This window comes from Hyperoodon ampullatus, assembly GCF_949752795.1.
Source record: "Hyperoodon ampullatus genome assembly, chromosome: 2".
Lineage (NCBI taxonomy): Eukaryota > Metazoa > Chordata > Mammalia > Artiodactyla > Ziphiidae > Hyperoodon > Hyperoodon ampullatus.
In genome coordinates this window covers 25,906,702-25,926,482 of record NC_136915.1, presented here as the reverse complement: position 1 = coordinate 25,926,482, position 19,781 = coordinate 25,906,702, and the positions used below count along the sequence as shown (strand labels likewise).

Sequence of the window (19,781 nt, the reverse complement as noted above, 5' to 3'; positions counted from 1 at the left end):
CCCCTTGCCTAGAAACCTAATATAAGTTTTCTTCTCCACACAGCAATTCCATTCATCATCAAACTTTCAGAAAAGGTCTGTAAAGCCCCATGGTGTGATCTGAGCTGCACTCTGGGATGGTGCGGGGAGGCTCAGAGTGGCTGAGGGCAGGAAACCAGAGCAGCCTGGAGCAGCCTGGAGGAGGCGGTTAGAGAGGTGGGTGCAGGGGTGCTCCTGCTGAGCCCAGAGGGGCAGGGGTCCAGTTGAAGAGGGATGATGAAAGAAAGCCACACTCCTTTTCTCTCTACACTCACTGAACACTTCTGTAACCAGATATATGGGGGGTGCTCCACACTGAAACCGAGCAGGACCCCGTGGGGCTCCTGGGCATGGCAGCTTTTTTGTCCCCCATTTCTTTTTTTTTTTTTTTTTTTTTTGCAGTATGCGGGCCTCTCACTGTTGTGGCCTCTCCCGTTGCGGAGCACAGGCTCCGGACGCGCAGGCTCAGCGGCCATGGCTCATGGGCCCAGCCGTTCTGCGGCATGTGGGATCTTCCCAGACTGGGGCACGAACCCATGTCCCCTGCATCAGCAGGCGGACCCTCAACCACTGCACCACCAGGGAAGCCCATGTCCCCCATTTCTTATATGAAGGCAAGACTCCAGCCTCCATGGTCTTCCCTGAGTTCCAAAGGGCAGATTCTGAACAGTTGCTAATAAAAGGAGGAGCAGCCAAGAAACCACCTGAGGCGAGATTAAAGGGACCACAGAAGCCCATCAAGATTAGGAGACCACCTGAGATGAGATGAAATGATCTTATTTGCAAAACAGAAATAGAGACACAGATGTAGAGAACAAATGTATGGGTACCAAGCGGGAAAGGGGGAAAGGTGGGAGGAATTGGGAGATTGGGATTGACATATATACACTATTGATACTATGTATAAAATAGATAACTAATGAGAGCATACTGTATAGTACAGCGAACTCTGCTTAACGCACCATGGTGACATAAATGGGAAGGAAATCCCAAAATAGGGGATATATGTATATGTATAACAGATTCATTTTGCTGTACAGCAGAAACAACACAACACTGTAAAGCAACTATACTCCAATTAAAATTAATTTAAAATAAATAAATAAAGGAGTGCAGGCCCTGCACACACCCTAATCTTGTCAGCAACCCCACCCTTGAACTACTGCTATAAAACTCCAAATCCTCCCAGGTTGGGACACACAATTTTAAGAGGCACAAGCCTACTGTGTCCCTCTTTGCCTGGCAAAGCAATAAAGTTATTCTTTTCTACTTCACCCAAAACTCTGTCTCCGAGATTCAGTTTGGTGCACAGAGGCTGAGCTTTCGGCATCAACAACAAGCAATTTTCTAATTCTCTGCAGACACCAACAGGCTGTCCTACAATCTAACTCAATCCTGACACGATCTGCCTGGAGAAAGCGTCAGATCCCACAGGTTAAGGGCTCAGTCCCACAAGACTGTCCTCTCCACTGCAGATGCCAGTCAAAAGTCCAGGTTGTCACCTGTGCTTCTGACGCACTGGTCACAAATCAGAGGTTCCCACAACTCCCTCCTTGGGTTTTATGTTTTGCTAACAACTCACAGAACTCAAGAAAACAGTTTATTTACTAGATTACCAGTTTGTTATACAAGAGCATAACTCAGGAACAGCCAGAAGGAAGAGGTGCATAGGGCAAGGTATGTGGAAAGGGGCACAGAGCTTCTATGCCCTGTCCAGGCGCACCAACTTCCCAGCACCTCATGTTCACCTATGGAAGCTCTCTGAACCCCTTCAGTTAGGGGATTTTGGAGGCCTCATTATGTAGGCATGATTGATTAAATCCTGAGGCCATTGCGTTAGCATACAAAAAGACACATCTCTTCAGAGATTCCAGGGGTTTTAGGAGCTGTGCTAGAAAACTAGGGAGAGAGACCAAATATCTATTTCTTATTATGTCACAGGAGAGGGAGCACAGGATGGCTTTGTGGGACATATGAGCACTTCTCCTGGATTTTCAGTATTTTCTTGAGGATGAAAACCTAGTGTTTTTTGTTTTTTGTTTTTAAAGAATTTCCCATGATTCAAGTGATGGAGACTTCTTACTATGGAGAATAAAAAGCAAAGGTCTTCTTGTTTAGGGTCTGTTACAGGCTGATTAGGCCTGGAGACCTACGAGTCATATACTCAGACCTGCCCATCCTCCCCAAGCAAAGAAAACTCATGGAAATGTCTTCCATCTTGATTAAACTTACATTTTCCCAGAGCCTACTTATACCCCTGAGTGTCTGACTGGACAGAACCAAGATACTTTGCAGATGGGGAATTTGATGTTCTGCGATGCGTCCATGAGATAACCTTGTTTGAGTGGGGTCGTTGGGCTCCTCTAGCTTCTCTGGGTGGCACCCGTTACCCCAATCCACCCTTTGCTCCCCATATGTCCAGGGGAGACTTCTGTAGAGGGTGCAGGGGAAGAGGGGCAGCTCGGGGCAGAGTTCCTGCATGGACACAGGGGGAGGGAAGAAAGGGGTGGAAGACAGAAAAGACCGAGGTCTGGCCTGTTCCCCTTCACCGGCTCGCCCAGAAGCCATCGGAGCACTCGGAGGGGGCACGGGTGTGTGCACTGGCTGGGACTTATCCCTCACTGCCCAACCTGAGAGAGTCGGGCCTGCCCACACATAAGACCTCAGTTCCTCATCTGTAAAGTATGAGGCTGTTGGCTCCAATTATCGAAAGGTTGAAAGCTCAGTTACCTAAGGGGCCGAGCAGGTAACATAAATGAGAAAATGGGCCAGTTAAGTCTTACAACAAACTGGAGAGTCAATGCCTCTGCAAAGGATCCCACAGATCCGTCAGATACTGGACATGCGCCATAAATTTGATTTACTCGTTGCCAAGATGGACTGTACTTCTATATCATCAGCTCTCTCAAATTTTTGAGAGGGCCGGAGGAATTCAGGCATTTGTGAAATGCGTCTATTTAAAACAAAGAATATTGGCAACTAAAATTTGTAACTATGGTGGGAGCCAAACAAGCCTGGGGGGTCTCTTGTTTGTAACCTCTGCTCTTAGAGCACCTCTGTTTCCAGCATGCGAGCTTGATGGAAGGAGGGGCAAATACACACATGAAGACACACGTCCAGAGACACCCAGAAACACTTACACACACACCCATGCAGACACACATGTATACACAAGCAAATTTGTGCACACACTAAGACATTCATTGGCTGGGAGTGAAAGTCCACATATTTACAAACAATATGGCCTGAGCATCAACCTGTTTGGAGGGGCAACTTCCTTCATCTGGAGGAGGGTCCCGGAGGCCCCACTGGGTCAGATATCATGGTTCTGGTTGCTGGATCATGGGACAGACTGAGAATAGTTATTTAATAGACATACACATTTCTACACACGGACACAGGGAAACATGTACACACACAAACAGACATATACACATACCTACACCTTCTTCTCTCCCCGACGATTTTCTCCAGCTTCACCAGAAACCAGCTTGGATGTGGGGAAATTACCATCCCTTGCCCACAACTTCAACCAAAGGAGTTGATGGACAAAGGCCTCAGCTCCCTGTCCTCTAGTGGATGATTCTGCTTCCGCAGATGATCCCCAGAGGGGCTGGTCCAGATGCCCACGGTGGTAACCAGCTTGACCGTTTCTTTTTTTGACTTCCTTCCCTTCCGTCTCACTCTCCTGATTTCCTCATTGGTGCCTCCCAAAGAAACTACCAGCACCCAAGTTTTTGTCTCAGCGTCTTCTTTTGGACGGAACCAAACCAAGACGTGCATGTGCACACATGCACACCTGGTACACGCAGAGGCACAAAGAGAGGTGGACACACAAACACATGTACGTGTACACAGACACCCACACTCATGCACATGCCCGGGCACACCTGTGATCTCCCGGAGCACAGGTACCAGCCACAGGGCCCTCGCCAGCTCACCTCCTCAAACTTGGGCCCCAAACCCTTCACTCTGGGAAGCTCCCTTTGATAGCCAGGAGGCTCATGTCTTGCCCAACCCTGCAGCCCATCTCGAACATGTGCGGGCAGTCAGCGTCGGCCTACATGTAGCTCTGGGGTGTCTGGTAGTCGGATCCCATGTGGAAGCTGAGCACGGTCTGTGCATGTGACTCGGGAGAAATGTGTGCAGAAACCTATGGCCTCATATATTCTGAACCATAAAGCCACAAAGACCATGGATAATCACAGAGAGAGATGCATTGGCATATATAAGACACAGAGCCACCGGGGCCAAATGCAGAAACCAACACCTGGAAACATACCTGACTGTGCCGGCCCAGCTGTGAGCTCACAGACACCTGCGCACTCGGGCTGACCTATGGATGAAGGCACCATGGGGGGCACTCACCTCCAGACCCGGGGGTCCACATGACACACACCTGCACACACACCCCAGCGGCGGCACAGCCACCTGGTTTCCTCTTCCCCTCAGGGACATTTCATGACCAGACCCCAAACCCCAGGGCCTTGGAGCCGGAGGGCCTAAGTAAATTTCATATCCCATCCTTCCTCTTTTGACAGATGGAGTCCCATAAGCCCAGACAGGGGCTGCTTGCCAAGGGCAGGACTAGACCCCAGGGCTCCCGCCCCCAGCTCTGGAGTCTTCAGCCTCCCTCACCCGACTCCTGCCACCGCCAACCCCAGGTCTCTGGCAGACATGGGCAGGTGCCCACACACCTCCAGGCTGGCCTCAAACTTGGCGCTCGGGGGGCGGTGCTCTGGTTGTCTTTGGTCTGCAGCTGGAGGACCAGCCTGGGCAAGGGACACAGTGAATGGGGAGGGCAAGGAAAGAGCACTCAGCCGAGATGCCAGGGGGCCGAGACCACTGCTTCCCACCCTCTTTCCAGGCCCAGCGGACCCCCAGATCTGGTAGGGTGTCCAATACCACCGAGTCTCCACATCCATCACCAGCCCAAGAGCACACGTGTATACATTTACTTCTTCCTCAGTTACACCCAGGGAAGGGAGTGTAGAAAACAGATACAACGTTGATATAGTACATCTACTCTGTGCCAGGCAACGTGCCTCCATTTTGAAAACGGAGGAGCCAAGTGTTAGAAATGTTCAGAGACTTGCCCAATATATATATCAGGTAAATGACCGAGCTGGGATTTGAACCTGGGCTGTCTCAGTCCAAATGCAATAGAGCTCCCAGATACCACCAGCTGCCAGACCCCCTTAAACCAGGCTGGGACTTGCAGGTCCTCCTCTTCATTTGTCTTAGACCAATGTTTGTTGGGTAAGTACTGTGTTGGGTAATTTGCTCATTACGTTGCCTTTGTCCCCAGCCCCCTGACCGTCACCCCAGCTGCCTGCACACCCCTGCTGGTCACACCTGGCCCCAGGTGGTCTGGGCCACCTCAGTGAGTTTCTTCTCGATGTCAAAGACCAGGAGCTTCACCCCTTGGCAAGCGGCGCACTCGATGTGGGGGACAGCCTTACAGGAGTAGGCGTAGATGATGCACGTGGGGGCCATGCCCAGGCCCAGCACCTGCTCCAGCTCCACCTGGCATGGCCAAGAGCCCAACTGGTGACCCACTCCTTTGCTCCCACTTTCAGGCAAGAGCCCTGGATGGGACCATGAGGTGCCCGTGACTGAGTCCCTGCAATGTGCCAGGCACTGTTCCAGATGCTGATAGTTCTAGCTCAGAACCAACCCCTTTCCAATAAACTCTGGTCCCATGGGAGAAGAAATCAGGGTGGCTGCCTGTAGGCAGCTCGTGCATTCAATCCTGCTTAGCTGAGGGATCCTCAGAAAGGGAAGGAGGGAGGCTTAGTAAAATATCCCCAACTCCAGGGATATTATTCCCACCAACTGAGTTCCTGCTCCAACCTGTCTCAACACCGTGAATCCCCTGCTGCTAAGAAATCTCCAGAATGTTCTACTCCCCAGTGTAAGGAAAGAGCACAGCCTTTGGGTCAGGCTCAGTCATCCACCTAAGTCCGTTTCCTCCTTAAATGAAGGGGGGATACCCCTGGCCACCTCGTAGAGCTGTTGGGAGGATCAAGGACAGAAATCCGTGTGAGGCCCTTCACACAGCGCTTGGCACATAAAGTGCTCAACCGGACAAGGGGAAGCTTATGCATGACCCGCAGCTCAGTGGGATTCAACTCCTACCTGGCTGATCCAGTCTGGCCCTTAGCAGGCCCAGACCCACCTGGCTGGCACAGTCAAAGATGGTGCCCAGGGTGGCCAGGACACGCAGCACCCAGGGGCTATTGTTGCACTTCACCACACAGAAGGGTGAGACCCACGGCAGGGCCTGGCGGAAGACCCGATGGCAGCTGGCCAGTATGCCCAGGTCGGCCACCGTGAAGGGGTCTGGGCAGTCCTGCCAGGACAGGGAAAGAGGGAGGGAAGCCTGGGAAGCAGGTTATCTCAGCTAATCCTCACAATAACTCTTAAGTCCCATCTTAAAGATGGAGAAATGAAGGCTCAGAAAGAGGAAGTCAGGGACTTCCCTGGTGGCGCAGTGGTTAAGAATATGCCTACCAGTGCAGGGGACAAGGGTTCGATCTCTGGTCCAGGAAGATCCCACATGCCGCAGAACAACTAAGCCCGTGCGCCACAACTACTGAGCCCGTGCCCCTAGAGCCTGTGCTCCGCAACAAGAGAAGCCACCGCAATGAGGACCCCATGCACCCCAACAAAGAGTAGCCCCCCTCACGCAACTAAAGAAAGCCCACGCGCAGCAACGAAGACCCACCGCAGCTAAAAATAAATAAAATTTAAAAAATAAAAATAAAAAAGAGAAAGGAAGTTACTGGCTCAAGGTCACACAGCAAGTGCATGACAAAGAGAGAATCTGAGCCCAGGTCTCCCAAGTCCAGGGAGCTTTGCTTTTAACCACTTTTCTCTACTCCCTTTCGACTTACGCCCCTCTCCTCAGTAGGAAGGAGAAGTCTGTTGGGCTAGGGAAGGCTCTAGGTTACTTATTCTATAATCATTCAACAAAGATTTCTCCAGCACATACTCTGTGCCAGGCTCTAGCTTGGGTGCTGGGGAAACAGCAGTGAACAGTCCAAGCCAAAATCCCTGCCCTTTGAAGCTCCTACTCAACTGAACCAGAGGGAGACAAGTATGAACTCATGCAACATGTGCTCGTTAAGCAACTACCATGTGGCAGGCACTGTGCCGGGGGCGGGGGGTGGTGTGGGCAGAAGTACTGTATAAATTATTCCCATTTCGCAGATGTGGCCACTGAGGCTCCGAGGGCAGGTGTACCTCACCCAAGTTCTCACCTTTGAGAAGCAGCACAGTTGAGACTCAATCCCAAGAATGAACGGCTTCAGCTGAGACCTGTATGTCAGTCTGTTTTGAGATATGGTCTATTTTTTTCCCTTCTTCTCTCCTCCTCATTGATGCCAGTGGCTATTTCTGTAATTTATACCCTTGGGGGAGGTATGTGGCCAAGGCAGAAAGAGGTTGCAAGTCTTTCTGACTTTCTTGGGGGAGCTTAGCCGTTGATGGAAGAGGTTGCTGAGTTGCAAAAAGAGTGTCTTAGTCACCCTGATAGATGGAAAAATGAGCCTATCTATGTCACTCAGTGTCCAGTCACGTCTCTCCTCCCTGGCCACACCCTCCCTCTCCATGTGAGCTGCTGAGGTCTCTGTGACCTGCTGGCCCTTTCAGGCTGAAGCCACCACTTTGAGGCTGCCTTGCCCCTGGAATGTCAGCTGACACTTCCTGCAGGCTTACGCCCCACCTCTGTACTGTAACCAGAGCCTCCTTGCCTGTTCCAGGAAGGTAGTTCATCAAGGAGCTGGCTCCTGCCCTGACTCTTCTCTTCTACCAGCCCTGCCTGGGCAGGAGGGTGGGGAGGACCCAAGGATGGCAGAGATGGCAAGTCTCTTATGTCTGAGTGGCAAAGAAGTGGGTCTCTACCCAGAAGATAACCTGCTGTGTGACTCGGACAGTATTCTTCCTTTCCTCCTGTTTGCCAAGTGACCTGGTATAGCAGAGGTGTTAACCTCCTGGGCTTGAAATCACCCTGGTTTACTACTCACTAACTGTGGGGCTGTGGGCAAATTACCTGACAGCTCTGAGCTTCAGTTCCCTCCTCTGAAAAATGAGGGGCAGTGACCTCAAGTGGCAGTGATGAGGATTAAGTGAGATAATGTACATGAAGTGCTTCACTCTTACTGTTGGTATTTGTGCTTGCGTTTCTGTCCCTATGAATTGTCCCCACCAGATTATGATGGCTTGAAGACAGGGACCACATCTTCTGCATTTCTGGGTCTCCAGTGATGCACACTAGTATAAGACTTGGCACAGAGTTTACTTCAGTGAATATTTGTAGCATAAGTAAATATAGGATGTCACAGCTAAGACACTTAAGATCTAGGAAATATATATCAAAGTGTGTCTGCTTCTACAACCTGTTCAGGATCAAGAAGAGGAAAATCAATGGGACAGAACCGACAGGCCAGAAACAAAGCTCAGAACAAAAGAATTTAACACATCACCAGGGACTTCCCTGGTGGTGCAGTGGTTAAGAATCCGCCTGCCAATGCAGGGGACATGGGTTCGAGCCCTGGTCCGGGAAGATCCCACATGCCGCGGAGCAACTAAGCCTGTGCACCACAACTACAGAGCCCGTGTGCCACAACTACTGAAGCCTGCCTGCTCTAGGGCCCTCGTGCCAAAACTACTGAGCCCGTGTGCTGCAACTACTGGAGCCCATGCTCCGCAACAAGAGGAGCCACTGCAATGAGAAGCCCACGCACTGCAACGAAGAGTAGCCCCCACTCACCGCAACTAGAGAAAGCCCACGCGCAGCAATGAAGACCCAAAGCAGCCAAAAATAAATAAAAAATTTTTTAAATTCTTAAAAAAAGTCACCAATCATCGAAAAAAACAAAAAAAATTTTATAGAACAAATGGTGTTCAGACAGCAGGTGAGCAGTTTGGAAAATAAAATGTATTTAGAACCTCACTTCTAACTGATATAAATATAAAATGATTTAAAGTGTCAAATATATGCTTTTAAACAATCCATAAAATACATTAAAATATAGTCAATTATGTATCATATCTTTGGGAGGGGGGATGATGTTTTAAGCTTGGATGTGACCAAAGAGATCATAGTGTAAACATTCAGATTTGATGGCATCTGATTTATAAATTATGTACATTCATAAACTCAGAACTCATTCTTTCTAGGAATCAGGAGACCTGTGACATGGTGCTGACATGGAGATTAGCTAACAGGGCCGTGTGACTTGAGTAAGTCTACCCTCTCAGGTTTTGAGTCTCTCAACCGTAAAACCCAAGAAGCAGTGTAATGAGACAATTTAAGGTCTTCATCTGAATTCCGTCTCTGGTCAAATTATTTTACCTTTTTGATCCTCTATGTCCCCATCTGAAAAATGGAAATAATATTAGGATAGGACACTAGGGCTATTTTGAGGATTGAATGAGACAACCAAATCAAGATCTTAGCTTAAACCCTGTTGGTTTAAATTACTGGGATTTGAGGACTGTTTCTGTGCCATAACCTGGCCTCTAAAGGCTGGTACACAGTTTAGTACAAGCAGGTGCTCCGCAGATGGCTCTGACAGCCCTACCTTTCTCTGAGAGCTGGGACTTGCTCGTGCAGAGGTCAGGTGAGTACATGACTCTCAGCACAGCCTGCCTGATCATATGCACATTTCTTCTGGAACATTCATAGTTTGATCCTATGGACTCGGAATGGGATTGAAATGCAGGGTGCGACCTCGGTGAGTAACTGGGGTTAGGTCCTGTTAGATCCTGGGATGGCCATGTGGTTAAATACCAAGATACCTCAGATTTTCTTTAACTGTGCTGTTAAAGGCCATGAAGCTTCATGAAGCCCACATTCTCTTGCCTTAAATACATCAAAACCATCTGGTTTGTAGCAAGTCTAGAATCAAAGAAAGATAAGTCAGACCCAACATTTCTATGAGCCCTGCAGTTGGGTTAATGAATATTTATGGAACTCCTACTATGCATTGCATGGTTTCACTATTTCTTATAGTCCTCATGACAACCCCATGAAACACTAATTACCATCTCTATTTTTTAAAGTTAATTTTTACTGGAGTATAGTTGATTTACAGCATTGTGTACCATCTCTGTTTTACAGATGAGAAATCAGAGGCTCACAGATGTTTAAAAAAAAATTCCTAAAAATTTTTTTAAAAAACTACAACAACAAATTCCTGAGGTTCTCAGTAAGTGGCAGAGCCGGATTCAAACACGGGTCTGTATGATTCCAGATCCCAGGCTTCTTCCACTACTAGTTAAAATAGTCACTGAATAGTCACAACAACATTGCAAAGTGAATATTATTATGTTGGTTTTACAGATGGAAACCTGAAGGTCAGAGAGAAGCAGGACCTCACCCAACAAAATGGCTTCCAGAACTCACAGAAGTCATCTCGAAGGATGACCTCAGATCTGGGTCTGATGGAGACCAGGACAAACAGCCAGTCTTGGGGGAATAAAATGGCCTTCTGTCCTTGCCAGTCTCCCCCTTCCCACCACACAACCAACCTCAGAAGACTCTCCAGTCCCACCTAGCCCACTTATCACATCCCTCTCTGTTCCAAACCTTTGCAGAAGTTTCCTTCTGCCTGAAACCCTTTCCCTCCAGCCTGCTAAGCTACTGTTCATCTCCAGTGATGTCCAACTCAAATGGCTCTGGGTGGTAGTCATTAGCGCTCCCCATAGGCTATTCGCAATTCTCTTGTAATTGGTAAAATTACACTTCCCCACTGCATCAATCCATTTAAGCTAAGTTATGCCACAATAACAAAGCATGCCCAAATCATACAAGTTCATAACTATAAAGATTTGTTTCTCACTCATCTTATGCTCCCATTGTGGGTCAGCTCTGGCTCTGTGCCATCATTCCAGGATTCAGGCTGAAGGAGCAGACCCTCATGGCACATTTCTACTAAAAATCAGTAGCTAAAACAAGTCCCATGGCCAAGCCTGATGTCAGTGGGGAGAGGATTACAGGGAGAGACAGCAAACATTTTGGCAATAATACAGTCTATCACAGCCTCCCATCCCTTGAAGTTAGGTATGGCCATGTGACTTGCTTCAGCTAATGAAATGTGAGCTAAAGCAATACCTTACTTCCAGTAGGGAGCTTTAAGAGCCAGTGTGAATCGCCGTCTTTTCCTCTATATGAGCAATCAGTAGATGGTGGCTACTCCATCAGCCTGGGTCCCAGAGTGAGGACAGTGTAGAGCAGAGCCCCCAGCCAACCCTTCCTGGATATGTAGTTTGAGGAAATAACAACCTTATTGTTTAAGTACTGAGGTTTGAAGGTTGTTTGTTACTGCAGCCTAAGCTAGACTGTCCAGCTCAATACACACCTCCTTTGGAAGACTTCACTGTGCTGACAGAGGACAGCGGGAGGTGCTCAGAACTGCACAGGGATTGACCAGTCAGGAAGCTGCTGATTTTTAAGGGGGACTAAAATACCACCTGAAATGTGACAAGGTTAAGAACATGGTATTTACAGAATTACTATTCAGGAACGTACAATGCATTGTTCATTCATTCCTATATTAATCCATTCATTCAATAAATATTTATCACGCACTTACCATGGGCCTGGGACAGTGTAGGCACTGAAGATACAGCAGTGAACAAACCAACGTCTCCTCCTTCATGGAACTCACATTGGAGTAGTTGGAAAAAGTGCATTGATAAGTCACTTGTGGGAGTGGTAACCATGCTTGAACATGGGTAATGGCAGGGCTTTTCCTCTGTAGCTGCAAGTGAGGGGAGGAGCTGAACTGTTCAGAACAGGAGAGGGAGAACTGTGGGGAACCCCAGAGAAGGTGGAGAACAAGGGCACCTAGTGTCACAAATAGTCTCCATGCACTAGATACATAGGGAATAGTAACATGAGGGACAATATGGACCAGATCTTCAGCATTTTTCAAAATTCTCTTGACAAATCAAGACCTAAAAAACAAATAAACAAAAAAAAAAACCAAAAAAACAAAAACCCCCACTTCATTTTAGACCCAACGTCTTTTTGCACTGGCTTGTGGAGGACTCTCTGTAAATACATAACTGAGCAGGACCCTATGGGGCCTTCCTGGGATGGACCCCTCCCCCATATCCTCTGCAGTAGCTCCTCTCTGAAGTACCCAGAGAGTATTTCATGCATAGTTCCTGAGTTTTTCAGATGCTAAAACCACCACCAAATGGAAGAAATTAACTACTTGATGATCACGAGCACATAGTTCCCAGACCTTCTGGCGCCTAAGGATTGGTCACCATCAACCAATCAGAGCATGAGCTGTTCACATACCTTGGGATGCCCCTCCCTCACCTGGCCTTTAAAAATGCTTTGCTGAAAGCCTTTAAGGAGTTTGGGTTTTGGGGGGCATGAGCCACCCATTCTCCTTGCATGGCCCTGCAATAAACCTTTCTCTGCTCCAAACTTCATTGTTTCTGTATTGTTTGGCCTTGCTGTGCATCAGGCACACGAACTTGTGTTCAATAACAAATGGTTTGACCAATCAGGGGATTTCAAGGTGCAGAGTTGGTTTTCCATCCCTCCATGATCAACCACCCACTGGACAGGTGGCCAAAACCAGGATAGGGGTTTCACTATGCCAGTCTCCTTACTCCCCATCCAGGTGCCCACGGCAATTGTCCTCTGGCCACAGCCAAATTTACTGCACTTTCAGGGAAGGTAAGTACCTGTTCATAGTTTAAATACCCGGTCCATTCAAAGAGATACCACTTCACACGCATTAGGATGGCTATTACCAAAAAAATAAAAAATAACAAGTGTTGGTGTGGATGTGGAGAAACTGGAACCCTTGTCTATTGCTGGCAGGGATGTAAAATGGGGCAGCCACTGTGTAAAAAAATTATGGCAGTTCCTAAAAAAAATTAAACACAGAATTACCATATGATTTGGCAATTCCTAAGTATATATCCAAAAAAAAATTGAAAGCAGGACTCAAACAGACATTTGTATGCCTATGCTCATAGCAGCATTATTCACAATAGCCAAAAGTCCATCAATGCATATGTCCATCAACAAATGAATGGATAAACAAAATGTGGTATATCCGTGCAGTGGAATATTATTCACCCGTAAAAAGGAATAAAGCACTGACACATGGATGAACCTTGAAGACATTCTGCTCAGTGAAATAAGCCAGACACAAAAGGACAAATATTGTACGATTCAACTTATAGGAAGTACCTAGATTAGTCAAGTTCATAGAGACAGCAAGTAAAATAGTGGTTGCCAAGGGCTAGATGGGGACAGCATGGAAGAGACTGGAGAATGGGGAGTGATGGTTTAACCAGTACAGAGTTTCAGTTTGGGATGACAGAAAAGTTCTGGAGGTGGATGGGCTGATGGTTGCACAACAATGTGAGTGTATTTAATAACACTGAATTGTACACTCAAGGGTTAAAGTGGTAAATTTTATGTTATACATATTTTACCACAATTAAGAAAAACCAGAACTCTGGTCCATTTGGGGCCACTGGGCAGAGAGAAGATCTTACTGAGGGCAGCTTCTCATGCTGCCTCTATCCTCCTGCCTCAGACTGACTCCTGGGCTCTTACTCCCCACCACCAGCTTCAGCTATTGGTGGCAGCAGGAAGGGGCGGGGGAGCCCCTTTCCCACTGATCAAGTCCATCCAACAAGAATCTGAGCTTGGTGATTACCCACCCAATGGTTCAAGATCTTTTGGGATCCCAGATTCAGCAAATGCAATTCCAAATGTTTTAGGGTCAGCCAAATAGGGACTAACTCCCCCTCGGTTCCGGACTATACTTTGTTTTTGGTTCCAGTGAACAAAAAATCATGAGCTACAAGGAACACTTTAGTCCCGGTTAATTACAATGCAAACTGCTACCCACATTTTCTTATTCTTGTCTGAAGGTGGGGGTCTTCAGTCACCTGATAGCATCCAATCCCCAGAGCTGGTGTAGTCCACATGGCCACAGAAGCCAACAAAGGTTCTTACCCACCACCCACAGCCAAACCCCTGCTGCAGCAACCAGGTGACTGGGTGGGGGAGGGGGAACAGGGCCACCTCCCTTTCACTGTTTCACTCAGAGTAGAAGTTCAGTCCTGTGGTGACATCGCAGATCCCCTGTGTCCCTGAACTGGGACCCTGATGTGCAAGCTCTTGGAAGGCAGCGTGGACATTAACAGAGCACTTAGCCAGCATGATGACTAAACCAGAGGGAGGTGAGGGCGAATGTTTCACCACCACATACTTATCCAGCAGAAAGACATCTCCAACAAAGGCCCTTGACACCACATAATTCTCCCCATCATAGATCTTCAACTGACTTCACAGAAGAGGTGCAGCAGCCCTTGCAAAAGATGCATAACAGCAATAGCCACTCACAATCTTTTAATTCCATGTGCTTCCCCTGCAGAGGAAAATTGTCACTTGACAGTGACGGTGACAGGGAATCTTAAGCCACATGTAGGGGCTTTCCTATAACAGTTTCTTGTGTTCTCTCAGCTTCAGTTTCCCCATCTGCAAAATAGGGGTAAATAAAATTTACCTGGCAGGTAGGCAGGTGCTTATAATCATAGAAACTTAGAATCAAGGAAGCTTTCAGCCAGCAAGGACCTTGGAGGGGTGGGGGCGGTCCCTGGGACATCAGCCACTCCTCCCAGACCAGGAATTCCCTCTCCAACTTCCTTTCCACATGTTCATCTAGCTGACTTTATTTGCACACTCCTGAAGACAGAGAGCTCACTCCCCTTCAGTTCTTGAACAGCAACTCTGACTGATAGCAGTTTTTTTCGACCTCCCACTTCTTGCTTCTAGCTCTGCTCTTTGAAACCACACAGTACAAATCAGTCTAAATTCTATTCCCTGTGACAAGCCTCTGACAATGTGAAGGTCAAGATTGAGTCCACCTCTAGGGAAAATACCTTTAGCTCATTTCACAGATGAGAAAATCGAGGTCCAGAGAGATCCTGGGAATTGCTCAAGATCACAAGCCCAAATTCCCACGTGACGGACAGCAGCGCAAGGGTCATCTTGGAGTCTAACTAACACACAACAAGGATGAGGAGGGATTCCCCCGACCCCCACCAGGCTCGAGACCCAGTCCTGGTTAGAGTTATAGCTACGGTTAGTGGTCTCGTGGCCAGAACCCCATTCCTCTTCCTTATCCCTCACAGGGAAATCTTCAAATTGATGGTGCAGTGGTTAAGAATCCGCCTGCCAATGCATGGGACACGGGTTCGAGCCCTAGTCCGGGAAGATCCCACATGCCTCGGAGCAGCTAAGCCCACGCCAAGCCCACAACTAAGCCAAGCCCACTACTACTGAGCCTGCGTGCCACAACTACTGAAGCCCACACGCCTAGAGCCCGTGCTCTGCAACGAGAAGCCACTGCAATGAGAAGCCCATGCACCGCAACGAAGAATAGCCCCTGCTCGCCACAACTAGAGAAAGCCCGCACACAGCAACGAAGACCCAACGCAGCCAAAAATAAATAAATAAATAAATAAATAATTTTTAAAAAAATACCATGCATGTTTTTGTACTTCTACTGCATATGCATATATCCACAAACAATATAGGGTATTATTTTGTGCATTTCAAAAAAACTAACATAAATCGTGTCATACCATATCATTTTGCAACTTGATTTTTTTCAGTCTTCAGTGTGTTTTTATGTTATCCTTATTGGTTTATGTAGCTCTACTTAAGTTATTTCAAATACTATAGGATAGTCCACTATCTGAACAAACCTCAGGTTATTTACCCATCCTTAACAGAGTGCTGATTAGGTTTTTTGCACTTTTTATTATTATGGACAGAGCTGCAATGAACATCCTTGTACATGTCTCCCTGTGCATGTGGATGAGGTTTCTCTAGGACAAACATCTATTGATGTAATTGCTCAATCATTGTTCTCATCTTCAAGCTTGCCCAATATTGCCACATTTCCCTCCAAAATAATGGCTCCAATATACACTCTTGCTGGAAATATGTGAGTTCCTGTTTCTCCACATCTTACCAACACAAATGTCATTAGCCTTAAAGACTAATTTTTAAGGAATCTGTTTCCCAACCTCTATCCCCACTAGTTGTTGAATTTATTATTCCAATTTCTCTATTTTTACTTTTTTAGTGTCTCATACATCATTTATTGGAAAAGCATGTCTAAAAATCCCATTTTAATTGTAGATTTGTAGATTTCTCCTAGTCTGTTAATTTTTGCTTTAGTATAATTTGAGGCTACATTATTGGGTCCATAGAGCTTTAAGTTCATTATAACTTCCTGGTGAGTTGTTTATCATTAAATGATGATTCTCTTATATACCTAACAAAGACTTTTGCCTTAAAATCTACCTTGTTTGTATCGATATTGACACACCAGCTTTCTTTAGGTTAGTGTCTGCTTATTATGTCTTTTCCACCAGTTTACAGGCATACCTCATTTTATTTTGCTTTGCTTTATTGTGCTTCACAGATACTGCATTTTTTTTACAAATTGAAGGTCTGTGGCAACCCCGAGTCAAGCAAGTCTATTGGCACCATTTTCCAACAGCATTTGGTCACTGATGGTTAGCATTTTTTAGCAATAAAGTATTTTAAATTAAGGTATAAACACTGTGTTTTAGACATAATGCTATTGCACACAGTAGACTACAGTATAATATAAACATAACTTTCAAATGCACTGGGAAACCAAAACTTTGTGTAGCTCTTTTTTACTGCATATTCACTTTTTTGCAGTAGTTGGAACCAAACCTGCAATATCTCTGAGATATGCCTGTACTTTCTTCTTTTGTGCCACTGTGTTTTAGGTGTGACCCTTGAAAATAGTATATAGATGTATCTTTATAAAAAAATCTTATCAGAGAACTCTGGTTAATTAAATTCATTTGCATTTATTGTGATTAATGACAAACATGTATTTATTTCTACTATCTTATATTTTTGTGTCTCATGTGGCTTTATGGAGATTTAATTTCTATACAATAAAACATACCATATTATTTTGCATTTCCATTTCCCACCATTTTTCTTTGATTTTTTTTTGTTTATATGTAATGTAATAAACTAAATCGGAAATGAGTTAATACATGTAAAGTGCTTAGAAAAGAGCCCAGCACATTCCCTGGTGGCACAGTGGTTGAGAGTCCGCCTGCAGATGCAGGGGACACGGGTTCGTGCCCCGGTCCGGGAAGATCCCACATGCCGCGGAGCAGCTGGGCCCGTGAGCCATGGCCGCTGAGCCTGCGCGTCCGGAGCCTGTGCTCCACAACGGGCGAGGCCACAACAGTGAGAGGCCCGTGTACCGCAAAAAAAAAAAAAAAAAAAAAGAGTCACAGTGTAGCTAGATATGAAGAGTTAGAATGTTGTTGCTGCCGCCTGGAGTGGAGAAACTATAGTAAATCCTGGCCCACATTGCAGTCAGTGCTGTCCTGCAGTCCCGAGGCCGAAGACTGGCAGTGGGACGGGGGATGGAGTCATCCTGCTGCTGTAAAAACTTACATCTGCAGAAGGCCACACATCTATCATGGCTGCCAAAGAAGGAAAGATGGATTCTACCCTCTTCCACCTTCTAAATATCACGTGAACACGTTTCTTCAGGACACTCTGAACTGTACCCATAATCTTGCCAGTAAAAGAGTCTGCAACATCTAGTTCCTGAGCTTAGAGCCCAGGAACCCAGTGAGAACACAGAATGGGGTGGCACGGCTACCCAGTGCCAACTGTCACGTTCATGCACAGGTTCCAAGGTCAGGCCTACTCTGTGTTCACCCCTGAGCTAGGCACACCTGTAGGTATCCTTTTACTCTTCCAACTACTACTAGTGCTTACTGAGGGCTTATTGTGCCAGGACCCGTGCTGAGCCCTGGGAATATAGCAGTGAAAGGGCCCAAGGGTGGTGGGGACTCCATCTGGGAGACAGACATGGTCAGACATGGTCAGTCTGGCCACTAGAGGAGCCTTCTGCCAAGGGAAACGTACCCACTCGACACACATTCATTGAGCACCTATCATATGCAGACTGTGTGAGGTACTGGGGATACAGTGGTGAATACAATGACATGCATGTCCATGTACTTTTCTGTATTCTCCCCCAGGAAGAATCATCCAGTCTAGTAATTGTACATGTATCTTTTATAAGTCAATGGCTCCAGCCCTGGCGTCTCTCCTAAGCTCGAGACTCTTATATCTAACTGCTGGCTTGGCCTCATCATAATCATAACAACAACACATATAATGCATACTTGTCCCAAGCACTGTACATAAATTCACTCATTCCATCCTCATTAATCCTATGAAATGAGTACCATAATTATTCTCATTTTACAGATGATAAAATTAAGGCATTGGTTTAAAGTAGATTAAACTAACTTGGCCATACAGTTACTAAAAAGCCAGGAATCCAGCCCAGCCGGTCTGGCTCCAGAGCCCTTGCTCTCAACCCCTGAACTATGCAGCCTCTCAGTAGCTCCCCTTGGATGTTCTAACATCCCAAACAGAAATCTGATGACCTCTCCTCTCCGAATCCAACTCCAGTTGTCCACATTGCAATAGATCACATTCACCCAGTTGCTCAGGCCAAAAGCCAGGGCTCATCCTTGATTCTTCTCTTTTATTCACACCCCCATGTCTAACCCATCAGCAATTTCTACTGGTTTCATCTCCAAAAAATTTCCCAGCTCAGCTCACATTGCACCATCTCCTGGGTTGTCACACTAGTCAGTCACCTCCTTCCCTGTCTCCTATGGTCACCTCCCAAATGGCCACCCTGATCCCACTCTGACCTTCTTCCACCCCCTGACATCATACTGTCTTTTAAAACATAAACCAGGGACTTCCCTGGTGGCACAGTGATTAAGAATCCACCTGCCAATGCAGGGGACACGGGTTTGAGCCCTGGTCTGGGAAGATCCCACATGCCACGGAGCAACTGAGCCTGTGTGCCACAACTACTGAGCCCACGTGCCACAACTACTGAAGCCCACGTGCCTCTTAGAGCCCGTGCTATGCAACAAGAGAAGCCACCGCAATGAGAAGCCCACACACCACAACGAAGAGTAGCCCCCGCTTGCTGCAACTAGAGAGAAAGCCCACGCACAGCAACGAAGACCCAACGCAGCCAAAAATAAATTAATTTAAAATCTAAAAAAATTAGTTCCTTTAAAAAAACCAAAATCTAAAACAAATACTAAAACATAAACCAGTCACATCATGTCCCTGCTACAGGGCCTCTGACAGCCTCTCATTGTACTCAGAATAAAATCCGACTCCTTAGCATGGCCTCCAAGGCCCTAACTGATGTGACTCAGCCTATGTTTTCCCTTCCCGCTCCACCACCGCCCCAAATCACTCTGCTCCAGCCACACTGTCCTGACGGCTGTTCCTCAAATACACCAAGCTCCTTCCAACCTCAGGGCCTCTACACTTGTTTGGAATTCTCTTCCCCAGACCCTCCTATGCCTGGCTTCTTCTCCTTCAGGTCTCAGCTCAAATGTCACCCCCTCAAAGAGGCTTCCCCTAGCTCTTTCCTAACCCTGGCTCAGGAAATGTATACATAGTTGGAAAGATAGCTTTCCAACTATCCATCCATTCCTTTACTCTGTTCTATTTTCATAATGCTTTTCATTATCTGAAATTACCTGATTTATTAATTTGTTGACCTGTTTGTGTGTTTCCTTAATATTTACTGAGCCCCTACTTTGTGCTGTCACATTGTTGACTTTAAAAATAAAACAGTCAGCTATTTTACCAA

General features: G+C 46.7%; 1 pseudogene across 1 annotated transcript in view; it reads right to left on the bottom strand.

Moving 5' to 3' along the window:
• The window catches only part of LOC307063995 (antizyme inhibitor 2-like), a 43,092-nt pseudogene extending 32,363 nt beyond the window's left edge, over window positions 1-10,729 (bottom strand). Inside the window, exons 1-6 of the transcript in view lie at window positions 10,668-10,729; window positions 10,404-10,464; window positions 6,197-6,370; window positions 5,374-5,544; window positions 4,716-4,790; window positions 4,301-4,354 (exon numbers count right to left, since the gene is read on the bottom strand). The product of the transcript in view is annotated as an antizyme inhibitor 2-like (transcript). The remainder of the gene's footprint in view (window positions 1-4,300; window positions 4,355-4,715; window positions 4,791-5,373; window positions 5,545-6,196; window positions 6,371-10,403; window positions 10,465-10,667) is intronic.
• Between the last annotated feature and the right edge of the window lie 9,052 nt (window positions 10,730-19,781).